Below are 5238 nucleotides of genomic sequence, written 5' to 3'. Positions count from 1 at the left end.
AAAAAAATTAAAAAAAAGAAAAAAAGAAATACCCTCAGGGCAAGAGAGCTCCTTGTAGGAAATTAGTACCTGGCTCTTATACAGCCTCCCTTCCCTCCCATAAAACAGGAACATGGAAAAAATTCCATAGGACAAAACCCAGTTTGGAGAAAATCTGATACCTGTTGAAATGTTTCCAAATACTAGAAAACTCAAGGTAGATTGAAGTATGGAGAAACTACTGGGTTACTTTTATTGAGAAGTTAGGGAAGTCACTGTTGAGTTTGCTTTAAGACTAACAACAATGGTGGATGATGTCACCTTTAAAGACAGAAGGGCAGCAACAATTCAGATTTTTTCTCTAGGTACAGTGTTCTTAATGTTTTATGAAAGCCTCATGGTCACAGATTCTCACCCTTAGCCTCCCACAGAACAAAATTTTGCATGTAAGTTAAAAAAATTTTTTTAATGTTTATTTTTGAGAGAGAGACACACACAAAGTGTGAGTGGGGGAGGGGCAGAGAGAGGGGGAGACACAGAATGTGAAGCAGGCTCCAGGCTCTGAGCTGTCAGCACAGAGCCTGATTCAGGGCTGGAACTCATGAACTGTGAGATCATGACCTGAGCCGAAGTCGGAAGCTTAACTGACTGAGCCACCCAGGTGCCTGTTTTAAAAACAGTTTAGGTTCTTTCTCACATGATGTTTCATGTTCTCCTGGACTCCAAAGCTCTTTCTCTTGGGAGATTTCCCTGTCTGCATTGCACAATTCCCAGTGGCGGGGGGGGGGGGGGGGGGGGGCGTTAACATTGCAATTTACGTGGCAGGTGACTCAGATCCCTACATTGCCATGTTTGTTAGCCCCTCGTTTGTTGTTTTAAGTTTTTCCTTTCATTTGTGATACTTCCCTGGTGTTTGGTTTTGGCAAAGAATTTAATAAACAGCATAGTGTGGTGTGAAGCCATGTGGTGATTAAAGTATTGTGGTGGATATTTGTTGGTTGCCTGCCCAGAGTCTACTCTCCCTTCCTCCTGACAATATTCCTATATTTCCTAAAAGGGACATCAAACTTCCTTGAATTTCAACCAGGTTTTTTTGGGGGGCAGAACTGACCATCTACTCCAAGTGGTGGGTTCTGATGTTGATAAGTACAGGCCAATTAGCATATTCTTTTCCCTTGGTCTCAGTGATTTATTCGAGGATGGATGTATAACCCGATCAGGGTTAATTTGATGGAGGAACAGAAATGTCTGTTCCCCCTTCTCCCCCCACTTTTGTATGAGCCACTAGAAAGAATTCACTCTTTTCTGCTCTGTGTAATAGGGGCACTAGGCAGTGAACAAACTAGCAAATCTGTATCCCTATGGAATGTACATTTCAGTAGGAGAAAGTGTGCAGTATAGAGGATCCATTAATTAGATGATGTTCAGAAGCATGGAGACAATTTTAAAAGATAAGGGAAAGGAATAAGAGAGGTGACAGGAGGCAATATCTGCATAGCGCTTTGCAGACCGAGATGGAGACTTTCGCTTTTAACTCTGAGTGAGACGAGAAGCCACTGGGAATTTTAAGCAGAGGAGTGACGAGGTATGATTTAACTAAAATAGGACGTTCTGGCTGCTGTTCTGCAAAGGGAAAAGAGTAGAAGCAGGGAGACTAGTTGTGACAGTTATAAGGCTTTAGTATATTGCAATATTTCACTCTTTTTAATATAATAAATCTAGAGAGAGGGGGGAGGCATATCTCGAAAAAAACTGTGGATGCAGCTTTTGGCTCATGGAGTTGACTGGAGTCAAACACAGAAAACTCACAAAGCTTTTAAGAAAAGCATATTGGCAAAACAACTAAACGAGACTAAGGGTGTGTGCAAGAAGAACAGAAATTTGGTCTCTCAATTGTCTATAGGCAGGAATCAGTTTGAGAATTCCACGTATCCACCAAGAAAGATATATTTTCCAGTGCCCTTTCCAGGTGACTAAGATAGATGATGGAAAAAGAATTATTTTCTAGACTGAAGAACCGAGAATTATGGAGAATAGACTGGAAAGTCATTCTGAGAGAGCAGAACCTATGCCTGATCATGGTACATTATTCCCTTTTCCAAATAGAGGAAACTGACAAGCTTCACTCAGTGGAATTTCATGTGTCATGGCCCAGTGACTGCGCTTTGCTTTCATTATTTTCTTTTTTTAATGACAGTATTTTTGTTGTGGTTACATTGTCTTGTACATCATTTGTTGTATGTTGGATGTATGAGAAGATACCTGCTCTTTTAATTCATATGGCTCAAGAACAGCCATATTTGGACCTGATGTAGATCCTGTATTTCAAAGACTTGATGGACCTTTTAGAGGTCTTGGGACAGGAAAGAATTATTTTGTATGTGAAAAGGATATGAATAATTATAACCAAGAGAGTACACTGTGGTAGACTGAATTGCTGGTTCTTCATAATTCTTCACTACCCTGTAGTATTATTATGTATACATGAGGCCTTTGCTACGGTTGCATGGTGAGCAGTGTATTTTCTCACCTCTTGACTTTGGGTTTGTGCAAGTGATTTTCTTTGGTCAATGGGATGTCGGGGGAAGCGATATGGGAAAAACCTTGAAATAGTCTTCTATGTTGGCTTTTTCTTCTTGTGCTTCTGTGACTCCCATGAGAAGAGCATGTCTTGGGTAGCATTTTCAGCATGGGCTCTGAATAGAACACATGAAGCAGAGACACATAGTAGACGCTTGGGCTCACAGCCTGAGGCAAACATTCCTCAGTCAACCCACAAACCTTCAGCTTAAAGTGGATCTGAACCTAATCTCAAGCCTAGAATCTGGCCTGCCTCAATTAAAGTGCTACTGATCCACAGACTCATGAGAAAAAGTAATTGTCTTAAATCTCTTTGGGGTGGGTTATACAGCATTAGTGTGGTAATGACTGAGCAGTAGAGAGTTAATTGCAATAATTCACAAGAGAGAGGATGGGAATCAGGGCCAGGGTGGTCACAGTAGAAGTGGTCAGATTTTGGGTATATTTTATAGATTAGAACCCACAGGTTTAGCCAATGGATTATAAATGAAGTGTGAAAGAAAGAGAGGAGTTGAGGATGAATTTTAGGCTTTTGGCTTGAGCAAACAGGAGAATGGAGTGGTCATTTTCTGAGACGGAAAAAACTGAGACAACTCAAGACTTGAAGTAACATCAGGAGCTGTTACTAGGAACAATGACATGGTATTGCATGTGTTTGAGTTGGCTTGAGTTGGCAAATAGGGATGTTAGGTTGGTCATCGAATATACAGGTTTGGAGTTGAAGGAAGGCCCAATGTATACAGGTGGACAGCTGAGAATAGTCAGCTTTTAATTTTTTTAAAAATATTTACTTATTTTGGGGAGACAGAGACAGAGTGCAAGCAGGGGAGGGGCAGAGAGAGAGGGAGACACAGAATCTGAAGCGGGCTCCAGGCTCCCAGCTGTCAGCACAGAGCCCGATGCTGGGCTTGAACCCACAAAGCGAGGGATCATGACCTGGCCTGAAGTCAGACACTCAGCCGGCTGAGCCGCCCAGGTGCCCCGAGATTAGTCAGATTTTAAAGCCATGACACTGAATAAGATCAACAAAAAATTGTGATCACTTAAAAAGGGGTCCAGCGACTGAGCCTGGTGGGCAGTTTCAAGTTTCATGGTTGGGGAGTTGAAGTTACCAGCAAAGGAGATTGAGAAGGAGCAGGCAGGAGAGAGAAGAGGAAAATGAGTTAAATGACAGTAAAGTGTTACTCATATGCATTGTTATAATATGGCATCCATTCCTTCCTACTTTCTTCTCTTCCTTTTCCTCCTTCATCAAAAATGTCACCACCACTAGATTTGTGTGTGTATGTGTGTGTACAATATGGAAAGCACAGTGTTAATCACTTTATACAGAAATAAACATAACAGAATTATGAAGAAGGTAACAGGTATCTTATTCTTTTTTTCTCGGTATATACTCACTAGGAGGAAAATTCCTTTTTTCTCTTCTGGTCTTCTCTCTAGGACAGAGAAGCTAAGTGTTTGTATTAATTCTGGGTCCCCTTCATAATCGCCCAAGCAGGATGGCTTTGTTTGAAGAGCAAAAGGATTGGAGGCTGGTGCTTTGAATGGAATAGAATGAGTAGCTGGAATGCTGGAGTAGAGTTGATTATTATTTTTTTCTCCCTAAGCCTGGGAGGGGGGTTAAGGATGGGAGGAAGAGGTCCAGTGCATATTAGAGACTTGTGTTTAGCTAGCCTGCAGCTCCCTAGTGACAGTAAGACCTTGGAAGGGGGGATGGCTGTCCAGAGGTGAGTGGAGATTGGAGAATGGATGCCATAACCTTGAAATCGTTGGCCTAAGTCATCTGATCTGAGTGGAGAACTTCTGCTCTTGGGTGAACTTCTGTTGTAGAGCCTGATAAAGTCTCAGAGACAGGAGTCGGTGTGGGGCAACAGGGCACCTGAAATAAAACTGCTTTGCAGAAAGAGAATGTCTGAGCTTAAGAAAAAGATCTAAGTGTTTGCAGGAGCACACTTGTTATGCACAACATGTGGCTGGCTTTAGAAGCTCCTCGAGATAGAGCCAGTCATGTTTTTGAGCTTTGGGGAACAATGGTTGTGTGACTAGGAACTGAGAGAGGTGTAATCCTAGAACCAAAGCTTGGGACATCCAATGTGTGCAGACTGAAATCTGAACCAGCCAGGACATTACCACAATGCTATATTATTGTGGTAGAAGATAACAGCATTAGTTAAACAAGACTCCATTTTTTTCTCTATTTTGTTTTAAGAAGAGTACTGCATCTTTTGGTCTAAGACATGAACCCCACAGTTTCTTAGGTATTCAAGGGTGAGGAGGTCTCGAAAAGGAGAGACTGAAATTTCCAAAAATAAGGTACTGGGTGGGGGGCTTGAATGATTTGCTGGGGGAAAAAAAGGCATAAAGCCTCTGAGTTTATGATACACATATTACTATTTGTGCTTTGGGGAAAACTTGGGAAGTTTTAGTTGAGGAAGGGTATTTAAGATGTTATGATGGCTTTTGTTTTTCTTAAATATGTATTAGCCTTATTTTGTGTGGTTCTGGAGAGCAAAAAAATAAAAAACTGTCAGCTGCACGGGTGGAGGGACAGATAGTCACTACTATATCATAGCACATGTATTGGGTTCAATACATTTTTCACTAAATGACTGCATGCATGCGTGACAAATGAAAACATATGGGTGAAACTTACAGGGAGGCAGATTTTTGACTCAG

Source organism: Panthera tigris, chromosome D1, assembly GCF_018350195.1.
Source record: "Panthera tigris isolate Pti1 chromosome D1, P.tigris_Pti1_mat1.1, whole genome shotgun sequence".
Lineage (NCBI taxonomy): Eukaryota > Metazoa > Chordata > Mammalia > Carnivora > Felidae > Panthera > Panthera tigris.
This window is presented reverse-complemented; position numbering follows the sequence as displayed.